This window comes from Lipotes vexillifer, unplaced genomic scaffold (assembly GCF_000442215.2).
Source record: "Lipotes vexillifer unplaced genomic scaffold, Lipotes_vexillifer_v1.1 scaffold308, whole genome shotgun sequence".
NCBI classification, from domain to species: domain Eukaryota; kingdom Metazoa; phylum Chordata; class Mammalia; order Artiodactyla; family Lipotidae; genus Lipotes; species Lipotes vexillifer.
Window position 1 is genome coordinate 2,362,890 of NW_006792985.1, and position 22,321 is coordinate 2,385,210.

The 22,321-nt window shown below is 47.0% G+C and overlaps 1 protein-coding gene across 2 annotated transcripts in view; it reads left to right on the top strand.

Annotated features, from left to right (window-relative positions):
• The window catches only part of ZNF395 (zinc finger protein 395), a 36,750-nt gene that overhangs the window by 883 nt on the left and 13,546 nt on the right, over positions 1–22,321 (top strand). Inside the window, exon 1 of one of the 2 annotated variants that reach the window (XM_007466153.1) lies at positions 22,242–22,258. The exons of the other annotated variant lie outside the window; for it this stretch is intronic. The gene's annotated coding sequence lies outside the window, so the exon portion shown is untranslated. Of the gene's footprint in view, positions 1–22,241; positions 22,259–22,321 lie in introns of those variants that run through there. 2 annotated transcript variants of the gene reach the window in all.

Sequence of the window (22,321 nt, forward strand, 5' to 3'; positions counted from 1 at the left end):
GGGGGCGGCCCGGGAACTTCCCACGCTCCGCACGCCCGTGGGGGCCGGGCCGGCGACAGGAGGGCCCGGGAGGCGGGCGCCGCCGGGGCAGCGGCCGGTAGGGGCGCGGGGGCGCTGCGGCAGTGGCCGCGCCGGCCGGGAGAGGGTGAGCGCCCGCCCTCCCGTGCGCCGCCTTGTTTATCTCGCCTGCCGCCTGCGCTCGCCGAGGAATCCCCTCCCCAACTTTGAGCCCTGGCCGGGAGTCGCCTCTCCGCCGGAGGGTGACCTGCCCCCTCCCTGACCCTTTCCGGCCGGGCCGCCGGCCCAGTTCTCCCGGCGCCCCGCGCGTTCCTGCCCGCTCCGCCGAGCCGCCGGGCGGGCGAGTGCAGCGCTCCGGGACGCGCGGCGCGACACACCCTCCACCTCGGGGGCTGGCCCCCACCCTCTCGGTCCCCTTCTGCCCTTCTGTCCACCCCCGCTTGCTTCTGCGCGCCTTCACCCTGCCTCTCCTCGCCGGCGGCTCCTGACCCTCCTCAGTACTGGCACTGTGGGCATGTGCGGTGCCCGGGTGGGGGCCTGGACGGGGAGTTTGTCATGTGCAATCTCAAAGGCAGCATTTTCTTTTCTGCCTGGGAATTCAGGGCTCAGCGCCTTCACTTTGGGACGGACGCAGGAACCTAAAGAAGCCCACCTGCCAGGCGGCGAGGTGGGTCCCGCTGCCTCCTTGATTGCAGGCAGCCTGGGCCAATGCTCAGTGGCTTTGGAGCGCTTCTCGCAGGCCGGCGTTCTCATGCCAGGCGGCCAGGTGCAGGGGTTACCTACAGGCCACCGGTCCGTTCTTTACACCCCCTTTTCTAGAAGAGTGTATTTGGTGCATTTTGCCTGGAAGTGAGTGATCAACAGGTATTGAAGGCCTAAGATGTGTAAACAGAGGTTCTGGGTCTCAGGGAACTTGAAACACCAGGAAACATAACAATTAAGTTCAACTCCACAGGTACCTCTGGGGGGCTGCTGCGTTCTCAGCACCATGCCAGTTTCTCTGGGAGATAAAAGACACTCAAGAAATCTAAGGCCTCAGAAAGCCTACTGACCAGGTAGAAGTGATTTGAGAGCTCAAGTTCAAATTAATGTGCACAGACTGCGTAAGTGACTGCAAATGCTGGGGGACGGGGCGACTATCAAAGGCAAGGTCAGGGTTGGGGAATGGACTTAGAGTCCTAAGTTAGGGAATAAGTTATGCACGTGAAGGATAACCGGCAAAGGCCAAAGGCACGGGAGGAAGAAGTAACCGGTGTGAGAGGGTCAGAAAGGGACTGTGGAGGAGTTACCTCAGTGAGGAGGATGCAGAAGATACAGGAGATGATTCCCTCCAGGGTTTATAACCTCGGGGGGCGGGGGGACAGAGAGACTTGAGCACAGGAAATAGGACCTCAAGATAGGGCACAATGACCTGGCAAACTGCGAGGTGTAGAGTAGGTGCTGTTGGCGTTCAGAGAAGGAATATGGTAGGAATCACCAGAACTGTATTTCTGGAGCGTGAGACCTTTGAGATGGGCCATGAGGTGCAAATGAACATGAGTTTTCCTGAGAGACAAGGAGATGGCCTTGGCCAGACCAGGGGATGTTTCCTGAACAGTAGGAGATAAAGATAGAGAGGAACAATGGTTGAGGTTGTGAACGTCCTAGAAAGCCAGACTGGGGGATTGCATTTTACCCTGTGTGTACTGGAGAGATAGTAAAGGTTTCTGAGCCAGAGACTGATGTAACGAAAGGGTATTTGGAAAGATTTTTAAAAGTAATGTTAGGAGACAAATCAGTTAGTAGGCTGTTACAGTTGTGGAGTGTCCAGGGCTTGGACTGGGGTAACTGGAAATGGAAGACAGGGTGGATTTTAGAAGCATTACTGTTGAAATGATCTGTTGACAGGGGCAGGGTGAAGGAAGGAGATGAATGGAAATTAATTCTTTGTGGAAATTGATTACACGCCAGGGCCTTGGAGCTGCTGTAGTTGGTAACTTGAGAAATCGGAAATGTGTGTTTTGGAGAGAAGTAATTGACACTCAGGCTGCAGGGAAGTTTCTTGTGTTTGCCAAGACGTCGAAACATAGGTGTCCTGCTAGCAGCTGTGGCTCTGAGGTTGGTGGGAAACCAGGGTGTGTAGGGTGGAAAAGGCTGCCAGAGCCGGGGAGGGAAGGCACTCCGAGGAGTGTCTTCTTGGTCATGGGGTGGGGGGATGCTCGTGAGGGGGACTGGGGGTCTGAGTTGGAAGGCTGTGTTCTGTCTTGCCATTCAGAAGATACCACCTGGTCCTGAACATGAATTTGGTAAAGCAACTCGGAGGAGATGAGGCTCCAAGGAGGATGGGCCACCTCTTCTGCTAACCAGGAGGGTGGGATTGGAGATTGGAGGGAAGTAGAATGGAATTCACTCAGCACATACATTGCTGGGCTTTGAAATGACGTTGAATTTTGCTCTCCACTGAGACCTTCAGTCTAGTGCTTTTGTCCCCTTGTAGATGTGCATGGGGGAAGCAACAAGATGAAGGGGCAGCAAGATGATCTAAAAGAGGAAGGAGATTTTGGGCCTAGGGATAGTGCCTTTCCCAGGGCCAGGTCCCTCCTAACCAGAGAGAGCCCTTGCCAGTTCCCAGGAAGCCAGCGACCAGCCCGCAGAGGGGGAGCTGGGGTTTCTCCTGAGCTCTGAATTCTGCCTTCCTATTGCAAGGGTGACTTAGGGTGATTTGCTGAACAAATTCCCTAAGCCTCAACTTTCAGCATCCAAGGGCTGGTGAATTTGAAGGGTGATTGCAAAAAGTTGCAGAATGAGCGAGAATGTAATTGCAGTTACTTAGCCTCCCTGTTTCTCTGAGATGCAGGATCAGTGAACTGGCAGGGGAAGCTGACTCGTGTGGGGAGGGGTAGCCATCAGATATTTTTTTCTTTTTAGAGAATATATGACTGTCAAAAAAAAAAACATTGCGTGAAGCACTGGTGGAGCTAATCTCCTCGTTAGAGAGCACTGTTTTCTGCGCTGTTTTCTACACTGTTTCGACCATGACCTACATTAGGAAATAAAATTTACATCATGACCTAGTATACTCAATCATGTATGTAAAAATCTAATTTAAGTTCATGAGCACTACCTCTTTTGCTTGCTGCAATCTCCTCTGGTACTTTTATTTTCTATTCCATTATTTTTCATTTAAAAATGCTTTTTGTTTCCCACTAAGTCGATGTAACCGGCCTGTAATGGATTGTAACTCACAGTTGGAAAAACAGCCATAGAGCATTTTCATATCTAGGAAAGCTGCGCCTGGGCAGAGCTACCCTTAGTTGTGCTGGAGGTGGAAGGAAGCATGAGGAAGGGATTGAAGGATAGGAGAGATAGGATCCACCTGTAATTAAGGAGCAAGGCGATATGACGAAAGGCCAAGATGAAAAATAAGTAGCCATAGGGCTCAGGAGAAGGGGACATGCTTGTTTGGCTTGGAACAACTTTCTGGAATAGGGAAGGAAGTCTGGGAAGAACCCTTTGGGGTGTCTCATGGTGCCACACAGGTGGGGTGTGTATCACGGGCCACAGCTTGGAGTTAGGGGTGTACATAGTGTGCGGAAGAGTGAAGAACAGAGGTCCTTGGGAGAGGAGGGAGCAGTCAGGCCGGAAAGGTCGGTTAGGAGCAAAGGGCAGTGGAAGGGTTGTAAACGCGAGGCCCGAAGAATGTGTTCAACCTTCAGATGAGTTGTCATTGGGACCACGCAAAGGTCTTCAAAAATTAGGAGCAATCCAGAAAACCTCTGGAGTTGGGACTCTGGTAAAGAGCCAGAGCAGGCAGGTCTGTGCAGCTGAGTGGCGGCTGCCCGCTGTGGGCGGGAGATGGCCCGGGGCCCCCAGCCGTCCCAGTTCCCGTTCTCTCTGTTGCCTCAGTCCAGTCGAAGTCAATTCCCTGCTCAGCCCTGCAGGCCTTTGGGTTTGTGACCTGAGTTTTCAAGAGACTCGAAGGCCAAGTAGGGACTTTGGGATCGTGTCCCTGGCTCTGGGTGGCCACCGCAGGGATTCGGGTAGGAGTGTGACATGGAATCTGAGAGCCTTGTGTGCAAATGATTTGTTTTGGGCAGGTGGGCAGGTGAGGAGCACTTTCTGAGTTGCTGCCGGCTGGCACTGTGAAATATTTTTCTGAAGACTGGAATGGTACTAATTAGAGACGGCTTTGGGCTGTATTCTCTATGGTGAAGCCAATTTCTAGCGACCCCAAGATCTCTCAGGCCTTGTCATTTTCCACTTCAGGCTGACCTGGTTAGCTGGTGGCTCCTGGCATGTATCCTCTGAGAACGACGACGTCAGGGTAATAACTTGGTGAGATGTGAGTCATGGCCGCCAAGTGCCGCAAGACATTAGATTCTCAGGAGCTTTGGTTCTGTGAGTCAGTAATAAAGGAACGGCAAGGAGAGGGGCTGTGTCACTTCTTATTTCCTTCTTCCTAGGATGGGCCCGGGGGTAGGCTTCCAGGATCCAGAGACTGAGAAGCCAGGGTTCGTAATGACCACGGGATAATTGGTTCAAGGTGTGAATGCAAATGACTCCTGGAAAACTAGGCTGATTTGGGACCAGCTGAAATGAATAGGTTCAGATCTCTGTGGTCTGGAGACAGTTTGGTTTACCCTGGGGGTCCATAACTACCTGTGATTCAGAGCCCTTCCCTGGGGGAGCCACAGGTGACAGGGACTGAATAAGAGCCACCCTGCTTTATACAGGTATGCAGTCTGATTATTTTAAAATACAGGTTTGGGGGAAAAAACGTAGAAACTGAAATGCTTTTTGCTTAATTGCTTGAAAAAGTGTGCCCTTAGGATGCAGGGATAATCAGAAGTCAGCCAGATCGTATCAGATTAAACCCATTTCCTGTTTTATATGATGGTTACTGGGTCAGAGAAATGGTGCAGCAGCTATAGTACACTTTGTCTTTAGTAAAGTACTTAACAATTTCTGAAGATATGAAGGTCCATATTAAATAAGTGGTAGAATGTGGGCTGAATGGTGTTATTAATTTAATTGTATAGTCATATGCAAAAACTTAATTAGTGGCACCGAGTCAGCCTGGAAAGGGGTCTGAAAATGGGTGCCATAAGGTTCTATTCTTGGCCTTGAGCTGTTCAACATTTATTTCCAGTGTCGTGGATCAAGATACAGAAGGTATGTTTGTCAGCTTTGTTGATGGCGTAGAGGTGGGAGGAATTGCTTATTTAGTAGATAAACCAAGGTTCAAAGACATCAAGAATGAGGGCCCAAGTTTAAAAAAGAAATTCAGTAAGGGATAAATGTAAAGTCTGATTTAGTTTTTAAAATTTGAATTGTAATGTTCATACATTCTGGTAGGATAATTCCACTTCTGGAGACCACATCCAAAATGTAGATGATGCTTTGTGCACAGGGATTATTTAGAGGTTTTTTTTTTTTTTTTTCTTAAACTATAATGGAAAATTGGAAACAACCTAAATATCCAATGGTGTGACTGGGCTGGAAGTAATCCGAAAGTGATTCCACTAATATTCCGTAATAGTGGAATATTATGGCCATTAAAAATAATGTTTAGGAATAATTTTAAAATAACACGGACAGATGTTTCTGCTAAAAGTTAAGGTGCATCTACAATATGATTTCAAATCTTAAAGAAACAAAGTGCATAGAAAATGACTGGAAGGAAATATACCAAAAATTCTAATACCAAAATACTAATATTGGTTACTTCTAAATGGATGAGTTGAGTGACTTTCTTTTTTTACATTTTAAATTTACTATTTATATTTTTTATAGTGTGTATGTATATCACAGTGGAAAAAACACTACCATATATGTAAGTATATTTTTTACAATATACTTTATTTTTTAGACCACTTTTATGTTCACAGCAAAACTAAGAGGAAGGTACAGAGAGTTCCCACATACCCCCTGCCCCCCTCACATGCACATCCCCCCACCATCAACGTCCCCTACCAGATGGTACATTTGTTGTAACTAATGAACCTGCACTGTCATAATCACCCAAAGTCCATAGGTGACATTAGGGTTCACTCTTGGTGCTGTACATTCTGAGTTTGGACAAATGTACCCACCATTATAGTATCATATAGAGTACTTTCATGGCCCTAAAATCCTCTGTGCTCTGCTTATTCATCCCTCCCTCCCCACAACCTTTGGTAACCAGTAATCCTTTTACCGCCTTCACAGTTTTGCTTTTTCTAGAATGTTATACAGTTGGAATCATACAGTACATAGTCTTTTCAGATTGGCTTCTGTCACTCGGTAATATGCATCTAATCTTCCTCCATGTCTTTTCGTGGCTTGATAGCTCATTTCTTTTTAGCACTGAATAATATTCCATTATCTGGATGTCCCACAGTGTATTTATCCATTCACCTACTGAAGGACATCCTGGTTGCTTCCAAGTTTTGGCAATCATTATGAATGAAGCTGCTATAGACACCTGTATGCAGGTTTTTGTGTGGACATAAATTTGCAACTCCTTTGGATAAATACCAAGGAGGGCAGTTGCTGGGTCATATGGTAAGAGTGTGTTTAGTTTTGTAAGAAAACACCAAAGTGTCTTCCAAAGTGCCTGCACCATTTTGCATTCCCACCAGCAAAGAATGAGAGTTCCTGTTGCTCTATATCCTCACCAGCATTTGGTGTTGTCATTTATCTGGATTTTGGCCATTCTCTTAAGTGTGTAGTGGTATCTCATTTTAATTTGCATTTCCCTAACGATTTGTGATGACATCTTATGTGCTGTTTTTGTTATCTGTATGTCTTCTTTGGTGAGGTATCTGTTAAGGTCTTTGGCTCCCTTTTTAAAATTGAGTTGTTTGTTTTCTTATTGTTGAGTTTTAAGAGTTCTTTGTATATTATGGATAACAGTCCTTTATCAGATGTATCTTTTGCAAATATTTTCTCCCAGCCTGTGGTTTGTCTCTTCATTCTCTTGAACACTGCTATTTTAAAAACATTTTATCGTTCAAGGACAGGATGGGTAAAGGTAGATGATTCATTTAGTGACTAATCTTGAGTATTTACCTGCGTGTGTGTCAAGCACTGACTAGGTACTGGAGTCAAAAACAGAAGACTCAGTCCCTGACCTGAAGTTGATGATCTGATTGAAAGGGGGAGACTGACAGGTAAACAGACAAGCACAGTGTAACCCTGGTGGTCCTCCAGGTGCTGAGGTGGGCGCAGATCATGTGGGAAAAAAGTTTTTTTTTTTTTTTTTTTTTCGGTGCACGGGCCTCTCACTGTTGTGGCCTCTCCCGTTGCGGAGCACAGGCTCCGGACGCACAGGCTCAGCGGCCATGGCTCACGGGCCCAGCCGCTCCGCGGCACGTGGGATCTTCCCGGACCGGGGCACGAACCCGTGTCCCCTGCGTCGGCAGGCGGACTCCCAACCACTGCGCCACCAGGGAAGCTCGGGAAAAAAGTTTTGAGATTGTTCTGTTCATGAGTTGAGCCCTGAGTGGGATGAGGCTTTTTAGAAATTGAATCCCATTCATAACTGGATCAGAAATTCATCAGTCCAATCACAGGGTCTAGTCTTAATGACCTCTGCTGGTCATGTGACATTTGGACCACTGGGGAGCCATGATTTAAAAGAAACATGAACAAACAAGGCTTCACCCGCAGGAAGGAGACTAGGATGCTGTGGGATCAGGAATGACCGGAGTACATTCATGGGGTGGGTACACAATAGCACTTTTCAAATATTTTCGTGGTTATGAGGTATAGGAAAGAGTCGACTTGTTCATTTCTGCTCTGGTGTTGGAGTATGACCAATGGATGGAACAACGGCTTTATCATCTCTAGCTTCAGATTCTTCTTCTGTAGAATGATTGCATTACATGATTCCTTATCCATTGAATGATTACACGAAGGTGATGAACTTTAAGGTTCCTTTTAACCCTAAAGACTGGGAGAGCAGATTTCAGTTCTATCAGAAAAGGAATTTTCTAGCTGGCAGGCCTGACCAACAGTGGAAATGTCTGCCCATGAAGTAGTGAGCTCCCCATCATTGAAGGTATTCAGGTTGGGCTGAATGGTGTGGATTCGGGGTGCCGTAGAAGAGAACAGGAATTAGGCTGGCCTCCAGAGTCCTTTCTAATTCTTGGGTTATTGTGTGACTTGTCAAAGCTGAAAGATAACGTGGAATATGGAATATACCTCTAGTGTGTAGTACTGCGGTCAAATCACCATTTTAAGCTCTTTAAAAAAAATGTTAATAAGTGGGTCCTAACATTTTCAAGAGATCTTCTGGGGTTATTTTAGAAAGGAGGAAGAGAACTATTCCAAGGTGGGTCAGGACTCAGCTTAGGGCCCCAGGGCTGCTGAAAATGGAATTTTGTCTTTAGGAAAAGCAAGAAGGTGGGTGTGGGGTGGAAAATGGCAAATAACAATAAATAAAACAGATGGACAGGGCTTCTCTGGTGGCGCAGTGGTTGAGAGTCCGCCTGCCAATGCAGGGGACACGGGTTCGTGCCCCGGTCCGGGAAGATCCCACATGCCGCGGAGCAGCTGGGCCCGTGAGCCATGGCCGCTGAGCCTGCGCGTCCGGAGCCTGTGCTCCGCAACGGGAGAGGCCACAACAGTGAGAGGCCCGCGTACCGCAAAAAAAAAAAACAAAAACAGATCGACATACGGAAGACTAATATGTTTATTGGCTGGTTGTATTCAGTATAATGAATGAATCAAGATGGGGACCTTTAACTGACTCCTGGGTCCTCTGCTTGGCTGCGGAGGATCTGGGAGTGTCCTTGACCATCTCCTCCTTCATTTTCTCCACTGCAGATTTATATCACCAGGTGCAGCACATTAAAAACCATCCCAACATCAGGGAGGAGTCTGAACCTTGTGATTGCTCTGTAGGCTTAGTGACAGAGGGAACAAGAGACAGATTTAAAGAGACTTTTGTGTGGGATTTTCCAGGAATGCATATGTTTAGTTGCTATCCGACAGTAAATTTGTGGTTTGAATGAAAAATTTTTTTGTTTTTTCATTTTTATTATTTGTAGCTTACACGTGGAAGTTTAATTTTGCCTAAATTTTACTTAAATATATGACTTATTTAGAATCCACCCTGATTATTTAAAAATTTTAGATTTTCTTCCTGATATTTTTGGATTACTTCTTTTGCTGCTGGGGACACTGCAAGGGCTAAGTTACTTAGCAAACATTTCTTAGAGAAACTCCACAAGGAGAACAGAGGTTTATCTCATCTTTTGGAGAAGAACACACGATTTCTGTCGCCAAGTGATTCATGCCTACATTTTGACATTTGAAAAAAGTCAGTATTGGGCAAGAAAGCGCTCTCTTCATGTGGAGTAATTTCAGGGTGCACACCTAGGGGGCGTCAGTTTTCGATGTATGTAAAAAATGTAGGCAGAACTTGGTAATTGGAACTAAAGTTGGAAGTCTTTGTGCACTTGAGAAAGGGCCCAGGCCGCCTTTATCTCAGTATCATTTGGACCTCACACAGTGTATATGGCACATCATCTGTGCTTGTCGCATTGCTGTGAATCGGCTCCCTGGGCCACAGAACAGTGGGTATGGGAAAAACTTAGGGTATCATACTTTTTTTTTTCTTTTTAAGGCAAAATATGATAAGAAGTAACAGCTCTCAGCCTTTTTTGTCCTTTGAGTACTGGGAAGCCATAAAACTCTTTTAGTAAAAACAACCACACTCAATGGTTGTTTTTCAAAGTGCAGGGGGAATGAAAAACTCCCTGTCCTCTATTTTTCTTCTGCCGAAAACGAATTGCTCCTGGTGCGCCGTTCTTAAATTCCTGTGTCCTCTATCCATTTTAATCTTGTTATCTATTTTTATGGTGACTGTCGCCATGGTACTTGTGCTCTTTACATAGCACAACAGAGATTTCAGATGTCTGATAGGACAGCTCAAAGTTCTGCTGCAGCTAGCAGAGAAACTGTACTGGGGTAGTTTTTTTTTTTTTTTTTTTAATTGAGGTGTAATTTGCATACAGTGGAATGCTCAGATCTGAAATGTGCTGTTTGATCAGTTCTGACAAATGCATTTTGAGACAGAACATTTCTATCACCTCCAAAGTGTTCCATGTGACCTTTTCCAGTGAATCTTCCCCCGGCTGGAAGGACCACAGCTCTGATTTCTATCACCCTAGGTTAGTTTTGCCTAACCCTAGGTCCTTAATATTAGAATTTTGTGTTTCTAAGGACTTTTCACGTAGTGTCTTGAAGAGGTGGAGGTGGAGGAGTGTCTGTGTTGAAAAATCAGCATTCTGTGTGGTTAGGTGGCCCTGGGGGAGTAAATGATATTTTGGAGCTTTTCTAATGTGGTGGTCAGATTCTTCCTTCTCATTAGCCCACAGGATCTGAATTTATGTTAGAAATCCTGATTCCCGGATGGAAGAGTCTGAGGCACAGCCGGCTAGGCCTGGTGTGGATTACGTGTGGTTGGGCGAGGGCTGCCATTATTGGCAAGTCCGCGTGTGCGCGTGCATGTGCGTGTGTGCGTGCGTGCGTGTGTGTGTGTGTGGTGTTGGAGAGCTGGAATGCTCTAGAAGAACTGAAATCGCTCCTAGGACATCCCTTTGAATTACCCAGAAGTCCCCTGACAGGCCTTTCTCTTTTTTCTTGCCTCTTCCTTGAACTAGAGTATAAATTGAACGGTCCACAGAGTCACAGAGTTGGGCTTCTAATATTGAAACAAGATCTGTGTTGCAGAGCCCACTGCTTTGCACTGCTGAGGGCGCTCAGCCTCCCAGGAAGCATGTGTGAGACTGGAGTAGAAATTGCCCCCAAACACGTGACTGAAATGTACAGAGCAGGGTCAGTTTCTTTCTTTTTTAAAAAAATTACATGGTGAAATGAAATTTTCATTACACAAGTACTACTTGAACACATTCTCTGTAGGGGAAAAAAAAAATGCAAACCTTCCAGAGCAAACAAAATCTTCCTTGACAACCACTCCTAATCCCAGCCCTTCCCCAGAGGTTAACCACTGTTACTGAGTTTGTTGGTATTCTCCAAATGCTTAACATACTTGCATTTATACCTAAAGAACTCAAAAGAAGCTAAGTGCACTGGGAGTAGTAGTGTGCTGGCCCCCTCCACCCCACTACATCTCAGGGATGGCTCCCTGTCAATATGTATAGGTCTTATTGATTTTGTTTAACTCCTGCATAGCCTTCCTTAGAATCAGAAGGCTAAACTGTTGGTTGATTTACCCTAATTGATGCCCATTTAAGTTATTTCCAAATCCTCTGCTGTTACAAATGCTGTTACAATAAACATGGCCGTACATGCCTCTTTGCCACACACGTGAGTGTTTCTCTAGGGTAGATCCTGAGAAAGGGGACTTGCTAGGTAACAGGGTACATTAATTTTAAATCTTAATGAAGACCCATTACAAGGTCAGTTCCAAGCTTAGATTTAACGCAGGCCGGGCATACATGAGGTGGGCTCAGACACGAAGCAGTTGTTTTCTAAGAATGGGGCAGGCTTTAGGGTGTGCAGGTGTGAGGCCCCATGCTTTAACACGGTTTGGCTGGAAGGGTGGGTGTGGGGAAGGGCTCCGCTTAGCCCCATGGTCAATTCTGTCTGGCCCCCTGAGGACTTCGGGGAGAAGAATCACTGGGTGGATGAGCAGCGGTGGTGGACTCTGGATGGTAAATTCTAACCCCAGTTCATTCCCTAGCTGGACATCTCCAACGCACCTGGGATTCTTCTCCGTCCGTCCTTAGAATGCAAAGTGCGGCCTCACACTAATTATACAGCACAGATCTATGAATGTCACTCGGGAGCGTATTAAGTGCTTTAATAAACAAGTGCTGGGTGTGGGATGCAGGAGAAGCTCAGCGAGGCCTAAAGTTCTCTAAAGTCAGGGTCTGAAGCTGAGGCTCCGTCATTCTTCTGTTCAATTCATTAGCAAGAGCCTGCACGTGTGTCAAGTACCGGCAGATTGTTTAGAACGCTGGTGTTTTGGTTCTGCGGCTCCCCTTGCCCTGGTTTCTGGTGAGTCGGTGCTGCCCTGTGTGCTGTGTAGGTCTGCACGGGTGAATGTGGATCCAGATCTGGGACAGCTGGAACCCTGGACTGAGCGTCAGATTTGGGGGGTTCTCGCAGAGGCTGGTCACGCTCTGCCTCAGGGAGGCCTGCCAGTGGGCCTTGAGCCGCCCTGGGCAGGGCACCAAGATGGAGATTTCAGCTGGAAGAGGAGGGCAGGGTTGGGACCTGTGTGCTGAGAGCAAGGTGAGGGGCCGGGTCATGTGGGCTCTGCTTTGGGCCACAGGGCAGAGCTGGCCGGCTGGGTGTTGAGCTCTCGAAGCAGGGAGCCCTGCGGTTGGTTCACCGTGGCCAGCTGGCCTCTAAATGGAATATGCTGGATTTCTCGGTTCCCCTGTCTTGCCGAAATCAGTTCTGTTGGAATTTCAGTTAATCAGCGCCTCACCCGTGCTCAACTTCTTGATTCCCTTTAGAGTCAGTTGTATTACTGGTTCGGGTTGAATATCCTTTTGCAACCTCAGTTTCCAGATGCCAGCGGGACAGTAGCTCCTAAGCTCTCCGAGTGGCCCACCGTGTCATTTAGCTGTCTAGTGCTGGTCTGAAATCGGGGAACGGGGGAGGCAACACATCTGTTGAGATCCTTTCACATGCTGGGCACTGTTCTTATTTTTCACAGCGAGGCAGGAAACTGAGGCTCTGAGGTGGTGGCTTGTTGCTGAAAGTCACACAGGTCAAGGTGACGGGCTGCCACGAGCCCTTTTCCTGGAGAGGCGTCCTCGGCAGTGTGCCCGGGGTTATAGCTTCTCTTGCACATTGTTTCCATTTTGAGGAGCCAATTTTAGTTGCTCAGGTGTATCCAGACTTTTTTTTCCCCTCAGCCACAGCATTCCTGGGGGATGGGAAGCATTCCCACTGGTACTGGGGGAGAGGCTCCAATCCCAGGAGATCAGAGCAGTCTCCTGGGAGAAGGTGATAGAGTGACAGCCTGAGGAGCCACTGCCATACTGAAACAGAAAGGCTGTACAGTCAGCCGGGAAGTCAGAAGTGGGGGAAAAGTTGGATTAAAAGTTGATCTGTGGAAGCCTGTTATCGCCCTTCTGGCTAGACACATCTATTCCCTTGGCTGGTCAGCCATCCTGGTCTTGGAACGAATTCTGGCACCCAGCTCTTATTTCACGTTTTTAAATGTTATCAGCCACTAGAATGTTCTGTCATCCCAACAGCACGTGTTTCTTATCTTGTGACTTATAACTGCCAAGATTACACTTTTATTTCCCACTGGCTGGTTTGGCACCGGTGGCTCCCAGATGAGACTTGGATTCTGGAGGGGTATTTTGGGCACCTTGATCACTTCCCATACCTGTTTCTCTTTTCTGGTTTGGTGTCTCTAGTTGGCCCATCCTGTCTGCGTGTGCATGGTTTCTCATCTATAATTTTGCATCTCCCACTCTTGGCCCGGCCCCCGGACCAGGTGGTTCCTTTCTTGGGCACCTGCAGCCCTTTGTGCTCTGATTATCCATCCCTGTAGAGGGCTGCTGCCTTTTTACTACCTATTGATTCCAGCCAGGAAAGTCACCAGGTGGCTCTCACCTTCCCTACAACTGCCGCCCCCCACCGTCTGTTTATTTAGCATAGTCAGGGGATGTGAATATTCATTCAAATGACTGTTGAGTTCCGAATAGTTTTTCTGCTTTAACCACTTCAGTGAAAAATTAGAGAGAGCCTGCATTTCTCTGCCTTCAAAGTGGGGAGAACATAAGGGGCCCTTTTCTTGTATCTCGGGGTTGGCACCTCAGGCATCATGATCACAGAGGTTTTCTGGCGTGTGCACTCAGGGCCTTACACTCATGGGTCCTGGACTGTTAGGCGTTTTAAATTCTCCCCTCTGTTTTATATTTTGGGGGGTGATTCTTTTATTGCCAGCTTTCTCTTTTCATTATTGTAAGTGCCTCTAATAGATCCCTTCTTCCCAGTGAAACTCACGCTTTCTCCCTCACAGCGCTCATTGTGAGGATCAGACAAGGCAATGTGAAGGCATTGGGGCTGGGAACTCTGGAGCCCTTCCAGCCCGAGCCCCTGTCCTGCTGCTGGGTCTCCCCTTGAGGGGAAGAGAGAACAAGTCCAGGGAGGGGCCAGGAAAGCTACAGACACCCCAGCTGGCTAGCTCGGGCAAATCAGTGGCCTTCTGGAGGACCCTCAGTTTTCTGAGCTGTAAAATTGGGATTAAATTGTCCCTCCCTGTTTCCTTGAGTTGCCAGGAGGTCAGAAAATAAAGGAAGCCTCGAATGTGTGTATCAAAGTGACTGTAAACCCAAATGCCATTCAGGCATTCGTTGGCGGTTAACGTTCAGGTTGGAAGCTTACCCTGCAAACTGCTGCAGGGAACTGTCAGTTCTCGGAGGCTTGTTCTTGCGGAGATACTCGGCTCCTGGCTGGCTCCCTCCTTCCTGCTGGCCCTGGGTAGGATGCTGAGTCAGCAGTCGTGCATCTCCGTGCCTCCTGCGTCTCACGTAGTTTTGGTACAGCCAGATCAGGTTTAACCGCAGTGCAGGCACCCACATGTATACACATGCATGCATGCCCCGTGCATGTACGAAAACAGTGCTGGATCATCTCTCGCTCTCACATGGCACGTTCGTAGGCATGCTTTTACTTATCCCTGCTTCCTTATAAAGCATTCTCTATCTGTTTTCAAGAAAACACTGCTACCTTAGAACCGAGTCTGAACACTGCAGTGCTACTAAGACGCTATGACTGTCCGTCATTTTTGGGCGAGCGGCAGGTCTTATTTCTTACAACACATTATTTGTTACATCTGGGGCTCTCCTCACCTATGTGAGTAACATCTCTTCAAAATCATAAATTTGATGGGATAAGCAAGGGCTTGCCGTCCAAGGGAGATGCAGTCCGTCGGAACTAATAGAAGTACTTACAGATCACTGAGCCCTGTGTGCCCAGTACTGTGCTAAGAATTGTCTTGTTTCATACAGAGTAGTGCATGCACAGCAGAGCAGTGAATAAAGGGCACTGGTGGTTTTGAAAGCAAATGGGGAGCTAGGTGTGAAGGAAGGGGAAGTGTAGTTCTGGGCTGAACTGTGAAAATGCTTTCCTTCGCTGCCGGCAGTACAAACAGCATGGTCTCTTTTACTTGATTGAATGGCTGTTGTGCAGTCAGACCAACAAAAGTATTTGTTGATCAGGGTCATTTGTTATTTGCTGGAGAAAATTCAGTGTAACCAGATCAGGTGACCTATTTCTGTGGCCCATCTGCTGGGATATGAAAATAGCACGGCTATTTGGGGCCCTTATTTTCTCCTTCCATTTTTCTGTTACATCTATTACTCAGATGATGGTAGTCTAAACTATTGTACATTGAGGCAGTGTAATCCAGGCCTCTCACTGTTGTGGCCTCTCCCGTTGTGGAGCACAGGCTCTGGACGCGCAGGCTCAGTGGCCATGGCTCACGGGCCCCGCCGCTCCGCAGCATGTGGGATCTTCCCGGACTGGGGCACGACCCCGTGTCCCCTGCATTGGCAGGCGGACTCTCAACCACTGCGCCACCGGGGAAGCCCTGTAATCCAGTTTTTAAAAACCTTCAGACGTGCCACAACTAAAGATCCTGCACGTGGCAACAAAGATCCTGCATGTTGCAACTAAGACCCGGCACAGCCAAATAAATAAATAAATAAGTAAATAAATATTAAAAAAAAAAACTTCAGAAGAAGACAACAATTAGAATGACCTGAGAATCCAAATGGTCATTCTCTGAACAGCTGATTTAGAAATCTTGGTATTGAATCAATTACTAATATGCTCAGTGCTGTGATCTTAAGCTCATATCATGAAAACCTAAAATGCATACCACACATTTAAAAAATGGTGTAACAGGACCTGATGTATAACTTGAGAGACCTAGATGTTTTAGTGCAGGCCCTTGGCTACCCTTGGAGGTTTTTCTGTCCAAAGCCAGGCTGGGAAGAAAATCCTCTGGGAAGAAACGGTCAATATATGCTCAGTGAAGTGAATTTTTTTTTTTTTTTTAACTTTTTCTGGAGAAGGCACCGCAGAAGAAAATAAGGCTTAAGAAACTACCAGGCAACATTTGGGTGGTGATGGTGGAGTATGACAACTTACCTCTTTCTGCCAAGGTTCAGATAGCACGGACCGCAGACGTATTTGCATATAGTCATCAATATGCTGTGGACACACATGGCATCTCTCAACAGAGATCGTCCCTGGCCAAGAATTGCTGAAAAATGAATTGTTTTGGACAAATGAATTGTCCTATTCTCCACTGAATTCTGTTATAAAATAAAAGATGTGGTGTGCTGTAACATTTTGACCTTTGCATGAGCTTAGAATGTCACATTGAAAAAAGAAATGAAGTTAAAACTTTACAGATTTAAAAGAAAATATTAGGGACTTCCCTGGTAGCGCAGTGGTTAAGAATCCGCCTGCCAGTGCAGGGGACACAGATTCGAGCCCTGGTCCGGGAAGATCCCACATGCCGCGGAACCACTAAGCCTGTGCACCACAACTGCTGAAGCCCGTGAGCCTAGAGCCCGTGCTCCGCAACAAGAGAAGCCACTGCAATGAGAAGTCCACGTGCCGCAACTAGAGGAAGCCCGCACACAGCAACGAAGACCCAATGCAGACATAAATAAATAAATAAAATTAAAAAGAAAACATTAGCAACTTTCTGGTAAAAGATTAAGAATGATATGCAAAATATTAGCCAAAGAAACCAAAACTCAAATCGATGTTCTGTGCAGTGGTTACCAGGGGAGATCATAGAGTAGAAAGCTTAAGGTTAGTGGAGAACCTGAAACTCTTGGAAGAGGAGTAATGCCCGGCACCTTGGTCCCTAAATTGTTCATTAGAGAGGCAGCAAAGCACCCATGCTTCGGCAAATGGGAGTCTTACTCCAAACTTCACCCTCCTTAACGACAAAAAGAAAACCAAAAACCCACCACCAAAAACCCCATTAGTTGTGTAATGAATCAGTTTGACTTTATGACCTGTGTCCTGGAAGTGCTACTCGGTGACGTCGTGGCCTGTTGCCGTGGGAGATAGGAGAGAGCACCCGTTGAGCGTGAGCGCATGCGCGTGCGCACACACACATGGATGTGCTGAGACCTGGGATTCTCCGGCAACAGTGACATGTCAAATGGCAATTTGCAACTTAGAACCACAGAGAGGGTTTGTTTTCCTATTCTGTCTGTCCCAGTTATTTAACTGATGGCAGATGTCCTCATTAAGGGCTATTAGCACATCAGAAGATGTTTACTGAGCCTGGAGAAGGGCTAACCTCTTTTACATGGACCAAAATACATCTTCTCAGGTAGGCAACCCCTCCCTGTGGGTGACAGTGGTGGGGTGAGAAGCAAAGAGGACTCGGGATATCTTAAAACTGTACATCAGCCAGGAAGTCTTTTTTAGCATGAGTTTATGTTTCAGTCAAGGACTTCCGTAAGTCGAGAATGTAACATTGTAAAGCTGGATTTGACTATGTGTTGAAACACTGTTATTGTTACCCTGAAAAAGATGTTTCTTGATTTCTCTTTGCCGAACCTGAACCATATGGCAAGTTAGGGGCTGGCTGGTTATTATGGACCATCAATAGCTCCCAAGAAAGAAACCAATAGGGGGGTGAGTTGAAAGTAGAGATCAGGGAAGAAAGATTTGAAGGAAGCGGTGGTTACATTGGTAGAAACATGCTGGGAGGGGGTTGGGACCCTCAAGCTAAGATATAAAGTAACAGGCCATCCTGGAAAGTCCCTCTAGAGTCTTCATTAACCTGGATCCTCTTCCTGCCTGCATGGCAGACCTCTGTAGGTGCTTGAATTCACTGCCGAATCCCCAAATGACTTGAGGGATGGTGTTATCTGTTGAGCCATGTTCCTAATGTAATGCTGATCAACACACCTGGCCATCCTGCCCAGCCTACATGTAATCTAGATTCATGTTTTTTCACTCCCATGCTATCAATCCTCAGTGTAAATTTGGCTAAGATTTCCCTTAACTTTTGGGATTGATTACATTATCTCTCTGCCCCCTCTCAGAGGGCAATATTGTGTATAAAGGTCTTCCCAAACTGTTAAATGATTAACAGTGACCTGGACTGTTGAACAAGGTTGGAGGAAAGCATTGGCCTTTATTTTGTAGGTGGGAGGCTAAGATGCAAGTGGAGAATGGGTTTTCAAGGAAAGAAAAAGCACACAAGGAGACTTGCAGGATTGGGAGCTGTTTTTTTGTTTGTTTTGCTTTTGCTTTTTTTTTTTTCCTGTAGAGGTTCATTGACATAGGGGAAAAAAATACCATGTAGATGAAACGCAACTTGAGTGTTTTATTTTGAGAGATCTCACACCTATTGGAATAATGGTAGGATCAGGCCCTTTGACACCAGATAGACATGAGTTCAGTCCCTAGTGGCTGCCTTTCCTGGTTGTGTAGCCTTGGCAACCTAACCTCTCAGTGGCTCAGTTTCCTCATCAGACATAAAAGACCATATGTTTATCTTAAGTCACTCTGAGGATTAAATTAGATACAATTTGCGAAAGTTGGTGCTATTAGGCATTTAATAAAGGCAGTTTCCCTTCCTTCTTTCTCTTCTGCTTTTAAAAATTAAGATTTGGGCGCACTATAAATAAAACAAATAATAAAAGGTATTTCAGGGTGGAATTCAGGCCAGTTAAAGGTGAAAGGCCAGAGAATGCATGTGGGAAGAAGCCGGAAGTGGGCAGGTTCACCAACTGTGCAAATCCAGCAGGCTTTGGAAGGTGCAGCTTCACAAAGCAAATAAAAAGCGTTCTTTACATTTAAAAAAAAAACAGACTTAACAAAAACATCGTCAGAGTCTGTTAGCCAAATATTTCAGGCTCCGTCTGGAAGCCCAGGAATTTTGGAAATACTACCCTTTCTTCATTTCAGTGGTAGAAACCTCAAACTTCCTGCTGTGGAAAGTGGGGGTGGCCACTGTGTTCTTTTCTTTCTTTTTGGTTTTTTTTTTTTTTTTGGGTCAAGAGCAGGATTGTTTCTTTCTCTGGATGGATGCTGCCATCTGATGTCTCTAAGTGGCACTGTGGCTTCACTTCTAGCTCAGCGACATTAAACTGAGGGTTTGAGATTCTTGTTTCTGGCTTGAGGCTTCGAGGATGGTGGTAGGTGACTGAGTTTTTAAAACCAAATTAGCACCAAATCAGCTTGGACATTTTTTTTGGTAGTGGTAAAGAATTTACTCCTTACGTTTTTATTCCTTTTTATGACATACATAGTAAAGCTTTCCAATAGAGTGTTACTAAATATAAAGTCACCAGACACCTAGAGAGGAACTGTAGGATGCTGCGATTTTGACCTTTTTCTTATCTCTTTGCTTTCTAGGGAATTCACTCTCTGATTCTAGCCCTTGAAGCTCTGAGTAAAACACTGATAAAAATGTGCCAAACCCTTTTCCTCTGTATTTGCGGCTTTATTCTTATCTTTTAAACTTATTTTTACCCTTCACGTTTCGTTATTGTGGAGATGTTTGCTGAGCATACTTTGCTGGGATAGTTGGGAAGGAGGCCAGGAATCGGGAGACGAGAAGACGGCATGGGACCCAAACGAAGCCCCGAGGTACTTCTGGACAAGGGTGAAAAGTAAAGAAGGTTTATGGAACTATTCAAAGAAAGTTTGAACCCATAGCTATGGTGCAGTTTTCTCCTGGCGTGGGTGCGGCCAGGGGCAGAGGGGTGGGAGGGAGGAGAGAGGCCGCTGGAACAGTCTCTGGAAATGCCAAGCTTAATAGACGGGGGTGGAGTTAGCCTAATGGGAATTCCAGGTAGGGAAACAGTGTTGGTATTGAGCCTATGAAAATCCTAGTATTTTACACCTGTCACAGCACCGGGGATATGCTCTGTACAAATCAGTTCCTCCACTAAATACTGACTGGAGAAGTGAGTTACGAGGGAACAGAGGACCTGGGGCAGCAGAGATTCGGAGTGTGCTAGGGTACCGAGAGGGAATGAGCCGCAGGGTGGCTGAGGAGCTCCGAGCGCTCTGGAGAAGGGGCAGCGTGAGTTCGCAGGGTGCCAGGTCTGATTCTTCCCCTTCCGCCAGCAGACCCAGCAGGCCTGGGAGCAGCTGTGCCCCCTGGTAGTGATCCACCCCTCGAGCCCTGTGCGGATGCGAGGGATTCTGGTTTCTGGGGGTGAAGGGACTGCAGGGTTCTGACCTGTTGTTGGGTGACCAGTGGAAGTCAGTTCTTGGAGAGGAGTTGGTGGGAATGAAGCTGCTGACAAGGGCAACCAGTAGCCTGAGGACCCGGGGAGGGAAATAGGAAGGAGGGTATGTATGCCTGGGGTTGTGAGCACAGAGATTGACCCTCTGGTGCTGGGCAGTACCTTGTGACCCAGGTCATGACATGGACAGCAGAGATGGAAGTCAGTGGAGTCCAAGGAGGTGAGAATAGGGAAGTAGAGGCCATAGGTCACAGGCCCCAGGCAGAGGGTATTTGGAAAGAGGAGGGGGAGCATGGTGTCATCCTAAAAAAACACAGACTTTGAAGTCAGTAGGTCCTGAGGGGCCCTGATTTGGCCTTTTACCCTGACCTTGGTCAAGTCTTTTAATCTCTCTGGGTCTTTGTTTTTTTGAGAACAGAATAAGGATGGACACTAATGGTACCTGTGGAATGAGAGAATGCCAGTACCACACTTAGGGTCTGGCACATAGGAAATGCTCTTCAGTGTTAGGTATGAATACAATGTCTACACATAAATGAGGTGTTAAGAGGTGAGCTGTCCAAATAACCTGGGGGTTATATCTTATTACCTAACGGGGTGGGGGCGGGGGGAAGGGATTATTCATCATCTTTTTAAGAACAGGAAAGTTAGTCTAATACATAATTATTTAGAAGCCTGTGCCCAGAGGGCTTCTACTGGACCGTCCTCATTGCTCCTTGAAGGTTGATAAGGGGAGTATTAACATTGTGACTTACAGATGAGGAAACAGGCTCTGAGTGGGGTCCACAGTGCAGCCTGAGGCAGATCTACTGTGTTTTCCCTGCATCCTGCTTAGCAGGGAGGCTGTGGATCAGGGGTGGGATTTCCCAAGAGCAAGCTCGTTGACTGTTTTGAATCTCTGAGGTCCCATAAGATTGACTTCCTCTTTTCTGGAATGGTGTAGGCACCTGAAGGTCAAGGGGTGTCCCCCCCCCCCAACACCCCGGCCCTGGGGCTTAGAGAGTGCTGGCTGGTTAGAACCCCGCCTCTCAGGCAGGGAGGATTTTGACTGAAGGAGGATCACACCAAGCTTTCTGGTGTTGTCTCCTTCTTAGCTCTTCCCTATAAAATGCAGAGGACAGCGCTCCCCAGTGCCCTGCTTTCTGGAGTATTATGCTTGGGGGTGAGCTGATGCCTCTGAGCACGCAGAAATGATGTGTGCGGTTTCCAGAGCAGCTCCTGTCCATCGTGGGGTGACCGTGCAGAGGCCTGGAATGGTTCTCCTTGGTCCGTGTCAGGGCTGTGGTCCTGCATTTCCATCAGCCCTGAATGCTCAAGTGGCCTAAGCCCGGAGCCTGTCGGGGGCAGGGTGCAGGCAGTTGGGAGGCGCTGAGAAGACCTGGGTTTGGAGTCAGGAGACCAGACCTCGTTCAGGCTCAGACACCAACTACCTGTACCGCCAGGAGTAAGTCGCTTAAACTCCCCACATTAGTTCCCTCAAGTGGAAAACAAGGAATAGTTAGCACGGCTCACTTCTGTGGCTGTTGGCAACTTTGAAGCCCGCTGAGCTTGAGAATCTGAGTGTCTGACAGACCCGCTCCCGCTCTGACTTAGTGCTGTTGTAATAGCATCCTGACCCGGGAAGCGGACGTTGGTGTGTGTGCTGAGATGCTCCTTGCGGGCAGAGCAGTTTCAGCAACACAACCCTGGGTACAGCCCTCAGGAAGAAGAATAAGGAGTTTGTTAAATTTGCAGCGATGCATCCGCCTAAGAAAACACTGTGTGACTTATAAAAGTATGATTGTAGAATAACATGTAATGATACAGTATAACCCACACAGGATACGTGTAAATTCAGTTTACCAAACCATGATCCCGTTTTTGTAGAAATAGAAATATATAAATCTGTGTGTAGAAGAAAGCTTGCAATGCTCTATAGGAAACATGGGTATCTGTGGGAGGCTGCTTCTTGAGGGATTTGTTTTTCTTTGTGCTTATCAGTACATTCTAAATGTCCTGCTAGTAACAGGTATTACTTTTGTAAAAAGAAGAAAGTTGTAAAAGTTAAAGATGTTTCATCCTTTTTAATGGACACTCACGGGTTCCAGCTGTGTGTAGGGCCTCCT